The sequence below is a fragment of the Salvelinus sp. IW2-2015 genome, linkage group LG13 (genome assembly GCF_002910315.2).
Source record: "Salvelinus sp. IW2-2015 linkage group LG13, ASM291031v2, whole genome shotgun sequence".
Classification (NCBI taxonomy): domain Eukaryota; kingdom Metazoa; phylum Chordata; class Actinopteri; order Salmoniformes; family Salmonidae; genus Salvelinus; species Salvelinus sp. IW2-2015.
The window spans coordinates 40,660,265-40,671,801 of NC_036853.1; positions in this window are offsets into that span (position 1 = coordinate 40,660,265).

Below are 11,537 nucleotides of genomic sequence, written 5' to 3' on the forward strand. Positions count from 1 at the left end.
AATGAGGTAAACATTTTAAAATTATGTTAAACACTATTATTGCACACATAAGTCCATGCAACTTATTATGTGACTTGCTAAGCACATCTTTTCTCCTGTACTTATTTAGGCTTGCCATAACAAAGGGGTTGAATACTCAAGGTATTTCTGCTGGTTAAAACATATTTTCACTTTGACGTTATGGCGTATTGGGTGTAGGCCAGTGACAAAAACTCTTAAATGAATCTCTTTTAAATTCAAACTGTAACACAATAACATTTTGAAAAAGTCAAGAGCTGTGAATAGGGCTGGTACCATGACCGCGCTCAAATTCCATGTGACCTTTGAGTCACGGTAACTAGGCTTCTCCAAAACTGTGCTCTGATGGTCATTAGTAGCCTACCAAACTTGCTAATGGCCAGTACTCAGTGCACTATTGTCCTTCTAATCACTCTGACATCAATGCAAATGCAATCGAAAATCAAATCAAACGAGAGCCCTGACATTCAGAGTTTGAGTGGAATAGGATCACCTGTTGCGCAGCGAGCATGAGCTCCTCATAGCTGGTTGATGCATGGAATGAAAAATGTGTTCTTGTTGCCCGAACATTTCTATAGGCTATGTTATGCAAATGTGTGAGAGAACCGTTTTGATGGCCTCTATTAAAAAGAGGATCCCATCAGCTTTCTATAGGCTAGGCCTACTATATTTATTTCTCAACTTTCCATATATTAATAAGCACATTGCTTCACTTTACAACTGGAGTAGCCTACCTGGCTGGCATTAAAATCATCTGCGGGAAAAGCATCCTCCATTTGCTATTCAAGTGCATATGGATGATGTATTTGTTTTACCCTGCTCCTGTTCCAACAGGTGCATCATAATTCTAAATCAAAACTAATTTCACACATATTATTTAGTATATGTTAAGACAAGCTTACAGAGCCTAGTGAAACGTGTTATTATACTGTAAGCCCTGTCATTTCGCAATCGTGTGTGAAAACAGAGTTTTGAATGGCCACTGTTTAAGAGCGGATCCTACCTTTCTTGTGCTGCTATATTTATTGATAAAATATTTTTTTAAATCATATAAAATTAAGCACAAAAGTAACTGCACGTAACCTCCATTCGCTATTCGAGTGCAGGCTATGAATGCCATTATTCTGTGTGCCATTCTAAATCAAAAATAATTCCACACATATATATTAGTAGGCTATACTGTATGTAAAGACCAGATTGAGAATACTGCTTGAGAATATTATCAAGTGCTTGTCAAATTGTGAATGAGAGATGACTAAAAAATACATATTTTAATTTAACTAGGCATGTCAGTTAAGAACAAATTCTTATTTACAATGACGGCCTACTACGGCCAACTCCCAATCACGGCCGGATGTGATACAGCCTGGATTCAAACCGGGTACTATAGTGACGCCTCTTGCACTGAGATGTAGTGCCTTAGACCGCTGCACCACTCGGGAGTCTATAAAAGTGTGTGCAGTGTGTGCAGCCTGCGCAAGAAACAGAGCAGAGCGCTTCCCTTTCATGCAACTTTTTTGTATCACAACTAAAGTTGCATAAATAACTAAATTAAGCATATAGGAGGACCTGTTAATTTGTTAAAACTCAACACAGAATACTGCGCACTCCCTCAGAAATCGTTTGGGTAAAAATAATCTTTATATTTTATTCAAATATGTTCAATTGTATTGTTCTTAGTATAAAATCATATAAAATAATGCCATGGGAATTATTGTGATGGTGTAGGCTATATTAAATAGATTTATTGGATTTTTAAAAATGTAGATGTTCCAAAGGTCCTCATCAGGCTATGCTTGGAAGCCGGAGATGCTACATTTGTTTATATTAATTAAATGTCAATTACCGTGAGACCGGCAGTGATTTGAATGACAATACAATATACTATATTGCCTATAAGTGGGGGGTTGAGTGTCTGTGCTTTTGTTTCCTCAAACCTTTAATAAAAATAATTGAGCTTGTCTGGGAGGTCAGGGTCCTCATTTGAAGGGGGGAGAACATTTCTTTTGTAGTTTATCATCTCCTGTAAGCTTTTCCAGACTAATCTGGAGTCTTTGGCAGTAAATTGTGCTTCACATTTTTTGTGATTTGTTTTGGCCTTCCTTATTGCAAAGCGTATTTCATATTTGGCTGATTTGTATTTTCCTTTCCCCTTCCTTCTCTGAGGATCCTCCACTAAGCCCTAGGTGGGAATACTTTCCGAAGGGACTACATACTGTTCCCTGAAGGAGGGAACAAGGTAAAACATACTATGGGGAGTCAACGACAAATCTTATTCATCTGAAGCAAACTGAAATCACGCCCAACGGGCCAATGGATGCCGAGCCCACCCTACAGAAGCCCCGCTTTTCTGGCTATAATACCGGGGCTCGCATCCATTTCCTCAATTCAGTACCACCCTTCAGCGAGCACAAACCCCCTGCCGACACAGGGCCTTCATGGAACAGTATTTATATTCATAACTGTATGTTCCCTTTCAGTCGGTCACTCGGTATAACATACTATGGGGACATAGTCACACCCCAAGCCAGCTCAGAGTGCACCAATCTAGGAGGCCCATGGTAGCCCAAGCACACTGTCACGTCCGTCATATGAATCGGACCAAGGTGCAGCGTTGTATACGTACATTCTTCTTTATTAAAGAAAGAACACTGAACAAACTAACAAAACGAACGAAATGTGAAGCTATATGAAATAGTGCAGACAGGCAACTAAACATAGAATAAGAACCCACAAACACCAAAGGGAAATGGCTACCTAAATATGATCCCCAATCAGAGACAACGACAAACAGCTGCCTCTGATTGGGAACCATATCAGGCCACCATAAACATACAAATACCTAGACCTACAAAACCCTAGACAATACAAAACCCCTAGACAATACAAAACCCCTAGACAATACAAAACCCCTAGACAATACTAAAACTAGTGTATCCACCCTAGTCTCACCCTGACCTAACCAAAATATAAAGAAAACAGAGATATCTCAGTTCAGGGCGTGACAGTACTTGTCCCCCAAAGGTGCGGACTCCCGACCGCAAACCTGAACCTATAGGGGAGGGTCTGGGTGGGCATCTACCCTTGGTGGCGGCTCTTTGTTCTGGACGCCGCCCCCCCCCCCCCTCTTTACGCTGATCCCTCCGCCTTTGTAGAACCGGACCGTGGATCATCGCCGGAGGCACTGGACTGCGGATAATCACCGGAGGGAACCGGGAATCATCGCTGGAGGCCCCGGACTGGGGACCATCGCTGGAGACCCCGGACTGGGGACCGTCGCCGGAGGCTCCGGACTGGGTACCGTCGCCGGAAGCTCCGGACTGGTACCGTCGCCGGAAGCTCCGGACTGGTACCGTCGCGGAAGCTCCGGACTGGGTACCGTCGCCGGAGCTCCGACTGGTACGCGCCGAAGCTCCGGACTGGGTACCGTCGCCGGAAGCTCCGGACTGGGCTGCGGAAGCTCTGGACTGGGTACTGTCGCCGGCGACCGTCGCCGAAGCTCTGGATTGGGAACCGTCGCCGGAAGCTCTGGACTGGGAACTGTCGCCGGAAGCTCTGGACTGTGAGAGCGCACTGGAAGCCTGATGCGTGGTGACGGAACTGGTGGTACCGGGCTGATGGCACGCACCTCAGGGCGAGTGCGGAGAGGAGGCACAGGACGTACTGGACTGTGGAGGCGCACTGGAGGTCTGATGCGTGGTGCCGGCACTGGTGGCACCGGGCTGGGAACACGCACCTCAGGGCGAGTGCGGAGAGGAGGCACAGGACGTACTGGACTGTGGAGGCGCACTGGAGGGCTGATGCGTGGTGCCGGAACTGGTGGTCCCGGGCTGATTGGCACGCACCTCAGGGCGAGTGCGGAGAGGAGGCACAGGACGTACTGGACTGTGGAGGCGCACTGGAGGTCTGATGCGTGGTGCCGGCACTGGTGGCACCGGGCTGGGAACACGCACCTCAGGGCGAGTGCGGAGAGGAGGCACAGGACGTACTGGACTGTGGAGGCGACTGGAGACCTGATGCGTGGTGCCGGAACTGGTGGTCCCGGGCTGGGGACACGCACCTCAGGGCGAGTGCGGAGAGGAGGCACAGATGTACTGGACTGTGGAGGCGCACTGGAGATCTGGAGCGTAGAGCTGGCCCAATGCGTCCTGGCTGGATGCTCACTTGAGCCCGGCAAGTGCGAAGAGCGGAATAGAGCGCACTGGCTATGAATGCGAACTGGAGACACCGTGCGCATCACTGCGTAACACAGTGTCTGACCAGTCACACGCTCCCCAGCACGCCTGCTCTGCAGCACTCTCAATGCTAGCACCTCTCTCCGGAATCTTGCGTCGAACTCCTCATCCGACACCCTGACTGGCACTGGTTCGCTCCTCGGCTCCACCGACTGCTCCATGTGCACCCCCCAAAAAATTATTGGGGTTTCTGTGGCCTACCTTGCTGGTATAACTCCTCGTAGTATCGCCGTTCTGCTTTTGCTGCCTCTATTTCCTCCTTCGAAGGCATACTCCCCAACCTGCGTCCAGGGTCTTGCCCATCCAAAATCTCCTCCCAGGTCCATTCCTCTTGAACACGCTGTTGGTCCATTTATGGTGGGTTCTTCTGTCACGTTCGTCATATGAATCGGACCAAGGTGCAGCGTGGTATGCGTACACTCTTCTTTATTAAAGAAAGAACACTGAACAAACTAACAAAACAACAAAACGAACGAAACGTGAAGCTATATGAAATAGTGCAGACAGGCAAATAAACATAGAATAAGAACCCACAAATACCAAAGGGAAATGGCTACCTAAATTTGATCCCCAAACAGACACAACGACAAACAGCTGCCTCTGATTGGGAACCATATCAGGCCACCATAAACATACAAATACCTAGACCTACAAAACCCTAGACATACAAAAACCCTAGACAATACAAAACCCCTAGACAATACAAAACCCCTAGACAATACAAAACCCCTAGACAATACAAAAACCAGGGCGTGACACACACACAGGTTCCACTTGCTCCAAAAAGGGGTTACAGAAGCCACCTTTTCCCCTAATACTTACCCGAGAAGCCTGAACTGTCAGAGTCCCATTTAGGGAACTAGAACCGTCTGCAACTTGGCTATGCGGTTCCAAGAACAATACTTACCTTGCAAGCCTGAAATGTCAGAACTCGTACAAGGAACCCCAAATCCAAGACAACAGAACACCTGTCATGACTTGGTAAAACACACACGCACACTGCATTGCACCGACCAGAGTCGATCAACCACGGCAGCCCGGGGCTCAAACCTACAGGGAAACTGTGGTAACCCGGGAACCAGGGTTGTCTGGGCCAGCTGGGAGCCACCCAAATCAACAACAGACCCTCCTGACGGACCCTCTCCACAGTGGCCTGAATCAAGTCCACCAGAGGAACGCATAGAGCAGGGTACGAGACCACTGATACACCAAAGCATCCGTTCCCAAACCCATGATTTAGAACCGGGTTCAGAACGAGACCCAGAAACTGAATGCGCTGAGCCAGAGTCAAACAACTTTCCTTGTGATTTACTATGAACCCCAGAGACTGAATACAGGAAACCAGTGTGGCAGTGTGGCGCTCCACCTGTTCCCTCGACTCCACAACGGCCAGCCAATCGTCCAGATAGGCCAATACTCTGATCCCCTAGCACCGCACCGGGGTTAAAGCCACCTCCACCACCATTGCAAAGGTTACAGGGCAATAGAGAGATGGGGAGGATGCATAGCACATGAAAATATACATCCTTCAGATCAATAGACGTGAACCAATCACTGGGATGCACCTACTGCAATAGTCAGCGAAGTGTGAGCCTTGAGGTGCTTGTTTAAACAGTCCAGGATGGAATGCAACGTTCCATTGTCCTTGGGAACTAAGAAGTACCAGCAGTACCAACCACTCCGTACTTCTGACACGGGGACTACCTGAACAGCCTGCTTTTGAAGGAGAGAAGAAATCTCCTCTCAAGACAGGCACTAGGACCTCAGGGACCATTGAAGTAATGACGCCACGAAAAGGAGGAGGGCGAACAGCAGACCATACCCCCTCATCACCGATGGTGAAACTGCGCATGCCCGCCACTGTATGGAGCATGCTGCCAGTCTCCCATACATTATCTCCTGAACGGAAAGAGCACCAGTCTGAGGATTGGAATATATATTATTTGTTATGCTCATTTTCATATCCATCACTCTTGACAACCGTGTGTCTGAAGGGGAAGGAACTGTGCATTCTGATACCCGGCCTACACCGGGTTTGGGTACCTCAGCAACCAGTAACCGACCCACATGGGAGCATTGTTGGCACAGTAAATGCTTGGGGAGGAGGGCCCCGGGCCAAACAACCTTGTTGGCAAAACTGGCTCTTCCAATTACATAAGCCTGTCCCTCTCAGGAATCCTGAGAACCTGAATCGCATAGCTATCGTGCGCTTGAAAATTTCGTAAGTTGCGTGACACATTTTTCCTTCAGAGGAGCTGAAGAGTAAGGAATTAAAGAAATGGATGCGAGCCCCGGTATTATAGTCAGGAAGGCGGGGCTTCAGAGGTCGGGCTCGGCATCCATTGGCCTGTTGGGCGTGATTTCAGTTTGCTTCAGGTGGATAGGATTGGTCGTTGACTCCCCATAGGATGTTATACCGAGTGACCAACTGAAAGAGAACTTTCACATGTGAAAATCGAACTCTTACATTTGGAATTGTATTTTCACGTGAAAAACGTTCAAATGTCACGCGTAGTTTCATGGTATCACATGTTGAAATTTTGTATCCCCATGTTGTCACATTTATTTCACATGAGATCATGTTTTCACATGCTCAAATATTTTCACGTGTAGTTTCATGTTATCACGTTTCTTTTACATATTGTCCCGTTATCACATTAACTTCCCATAAGATCACGTTAAACATGTTAAACTCGTGATCACCTGAAATTCATGTGTTTTCTCTGTAAGAGCGTTAACATAAGTGACTATTTCATTGGGGGGCCTGTAGTAAGTGTCACACACACACACACAGACACACAGACACACAGACACACACACACACACAAACCCCAAACCCCAAACAGGGATAGGATTAAGTCGCTTCTAGACTAAGGTAACCATGATCTAAAGACTGATCTTAGTTCTGTGCCTAAGGGCAGCTGCAACCCAGAGAGACTCACCCTGGGTGTATCTGGACAGTCTCAGGACATCCTGAGGGGTCAAATGTCCCCAAGCCTAAATTCAACCACCTCCTCTCCTCCTGAGATGAACCCGTTCCACTCCTTCGTGCCCCATTGTTCTGTCCTCCATTGCATGTCTTTCTCCTCTTGTCTCTCAGCTAACATTTCATCCTCCTCTTCTTCTTCTCTACTCTCTGTCGTGGTTTCTTCTCCCTCGTTCTCCATTTGCTCCACGTGCTTCTACACCTGCATTGCTTGCTGTTTTGGGGTTTTAGGCTGCGTTTCTGTACAGCAGTTTGTGACATCAGATGATGTAAGAAGGGTTTTCTAAATACATTTGATTGATTTTTGGCATGCTCTCACTGACAACTCTTTGTCAATCCCTCTTTATTCCAGATGACACTGGTCTGTACGGCTCTCTTTCTTCACTGTCTGCGTGGCTTGATGAGTTAATACGGTTGTCCTTTCTTCACCCGGTGCACAGAGCCAGTGCATTTGTGTGGTAATCCATACCTCGCACACCCTCAGTGTCAGTGACTCGAACAGATTAGGTCAATCTCTGGTTGGTAATCTCAGTTAATCCCTAATTAAATACGGACACAGCGGATACAGGAGGTACAACAAATAGAGGGAGAGTAGGAGAGTTGAAATGATAGAAAATAAGAAAAATATGAAAGGCAGTAGAGAAAAAGTAAAAGGACGTGATCGACAGAGCTTTAGAGGGAACCAGTTTGTTTTTAACTGTTTGTTCAAACAATGTAATTTACACATCCTGTACACGTATGTTCATAAATTCATCATCTATGGAAAATAATTTTACAGAATTGAACAAAATTCCCCTAATCTGCACTGGATCATTTTTTTGTCAAGCAGGCATTATGAATAATTACATTATGAGTAAATTGTTTGACATCACTGTTGACCTCAATGGCAAAAACGATAATTACAGACTTGAATGCTATCTGTCACTTTTCTCACCAAACGTCCGCTTATCACTTTGAATCTGTAACGTGTGAAATGGATTGAGTCAACAGGAAGCGGGGTGTAGATCATGTTTTTATTCCAAACTGCCGTCTGAGGGGACTGAGCAATGGAGGATGGAGGCAGGGCCATGTCATACCACATCATCATACCACATCCTGCCTCACCCTCCAACCTGCACCTTATGGCTCTGTTGGCATGGTAATCAAACGGAACGTTTCCTCATGTCAACTTCGAATGGGTGGCTTCTGGTTCGAGGTATCCCATGGGGCCATACGGCAGGGTGCGATGACGAGTGGTGCCGCAGAAGAGGAAATCACGAGTAAAGAGGAAGAGGCAGTGAGATGAGAAAGCTGGACAATTAGGTATGTGTACTTTTCTGTTTATTTGCATATCTATTTTATTATCCATGTTGAGCAGAGTTGATCTCCAATTGTGTGAAACCACTAGATGTACAACTTTGTCATTGAGAACTGACAACTTACTGAGTATGAGACTGAGTGACAATGGGAAGCAATGGCAGAGTGTTCAAAAGTGTGCTACAGTATTACAAGCAAAACAAAGTAATCTGATTAACTGGATGCCTCTGTCTCTCTCTCGTTTTCGCTCTTTATTTCTCATTCTCTTTCTCTCTATCCCACTATTCCTATCTTTCTCTGTCCCTCTCTTTCTCGCACACAGACATGATGAGATTGACTCTGATTTCTCTCGCCATGTGCCTTCCTCACCTCCTCGCCACTCTTGTCTTCCATTCTACCACTGCGGCTTCACCAAGCGCCACAGAAACAACAGCAGCTCTAGACCTTAGTATCAGCACTACAACATCAGACCCCCTGATACTTCCACTCTCCACAACTGAAAACCACTCTGGTAGGACTAGTGGCATGTTCAACACACAAGTGAAGAAAAGCGCTAGCTTAGCAGCTGTCAACAACTCAGGCAGAACGACTCAAGGAAGAGGCATTCTCAGAACAGGAACTGCCACTTACGCCACCACAGCCGTACAGAAGAGCAACAGGCACATAACTGCAGGAGACTTGAGGATGGAAACAGAGAGCCACAATCACCATGAGACTCTTCCCTTCAGCAGACACAAAGCCTCACCCACAACTGACCACCCCAGCACCACCTCTCTCCCCGGGGAGGAAGGGACTGAGTATCATGACAGCAGCACCACTGAAACAGCCAGAGAACTGAGCACACCAAATTCCATAGAGACAGGGGCTGCTGACACCATTAATGACTCCAGGCTAGCAAAGCCACACTTAGACAGGTCACAAGCAGCAGACCAGCACACTGCTACACAAGGACTAGAGATTGCATCAGGAGATTACCACACAACACAGAGAGACTTCTTCACAAACACCCCAACTAGTAGAGTGACAGGTTTGAACAGAGCTAAACAAAGCAAGGCCAACAGCGTCACAACAACGGTTTCACCTACGTACACAGTCACACGTCCTGGTTTTTATGAGCACATGACTGTGACTTACAGGGCTCCAGGCTACAAAACACAACCTGACGACACAAGCCAGTCTATGGACAACCAGGACCACACCACAGCCACAGTTTCAATCCCCCATGCTGACAATAGGACAACTCCATATATCAATGCAAACACGTTTACAGATAATGACACAGGCAACGACACAAACACACTTTCATACAGTAATACCACAACCTCTAATAATCGTAACACAACAGTGCTTTTGAAGAAGAAAACTCATTCATTCAGACACAACCACACAATCTCAGGTTATGACAACAGGCTGAACAACACAACTGAAAACACTGTGCACGATCGTCCAGAGTGCGGAGAGGCAGATGAAAGGTCCCTATCGTTGCTTCCTGGCTCTACTAGACTGGTCTGTTTCATTGTTCTGTGGGCTCTGGGATTGACTGCTTCTCTCTTCCTTGGTCTCACTGTCTTCCTGTGGGTGCGTTTGTCAGTCCAGAGAGAGAGGGAAAAGAGAGCGAGGAGAGGAGGAGAGAAGGTATCAGGGGTGGATCTGGAGAACCTGTGGGTTGACCAGATGTCATCTGTGGAAGAAAGGGTTGAATTCTGGTACACCAACAGCTCCACTATGGCACCCGACCATAAACGGAGAGAGAGGGTGAAGGAGAGGGGGAGGAGGGAGCAGGGGAGGCAGAAAGGGATAGAGTGTGACAACCTGTGGACTCAACCCAAAGTGACACTGGAGAACATCACTGATTTCTGGTATGCAAATGGAAGAGTGATACCAGAAGAAACTACAGACCAAACGCTGTTGGAGACCTGCGTATGATTCTGTTTTTTGTACTACAGTACTACAATTTACCTGGAATTACTTTGGAGAGAAATGTTCACCATTATTTTACCAATTCCATGGCAGATTTGAACACTGTAATCCTGACCGAGTTTAAACATTTCCAAAATGAATTGATAATCTGTATGTTTATTGGCTTTAACAAAAGTATAAGTATATGATCTACATAAATCTACTTGAAAGATAGATTAAGCCTGGGTCTGATCAGAGAGAAAGAAGAGGACAGAGAGAAAGAAGGAGAGAGAGGAATAGAGAGAGAGATTAGAACAACATGTCTAACTGGAAATAACACTTGATAAGAGAGTTTCCATTTTAAGAGAATTCAGACCTTGTTAAGAGACACATCATCATTGTGTGTCAGACAGCAACGAGGAGATAGGTGCCATTTCTACAAACACACTGACACAAATACCGTTGACTCCTAATACTGTACATGCACTGTTATTAGGAGCTAGTCAAATAAAAAGGACTGCACTGGGCGTAAACAATTTAGCTTAATTTATCTGACTGACCATGTTTACACGCGCACAGCATTCCAGATAATAGCTCATAACCTAGTTAAGGTCTTATTCGAGATAAGCTGTTAAAATACATCTTGATATCCCGCTTACGAGTATCCCTGTATAAACAGAATATTCCTACATTTACCCATGATACTATGCAAAACCGAGCCTGTACAAACAATGTAAAACAACAGTAAACGGAATAATATATTTGTATGACACAGTATCCCGTCTACGATCAGCATATCCCAGGCATTTTAACTGGGTTTCTCATAACCGGGACACAAGCTTATTCGGGTTATTGTAAACGGGATATGATGCTAATATGCGTCAACTAAAAAACGGAATACTACTAGAATATCCCAAATAGTAATGGAAAATTGGTGTGCCTGTGAACATGTAACTTACCAGGAATCGACTATAGGTCTACCTCACAATTTATAGTGGATCGGGACATTTGATCAATAATGTATAACTGTAAATACAGTAGAAAATATATCCTTGTAGAATTTAACACCTAACCAGCTGAAGTATGACATATAATGTCCCAAG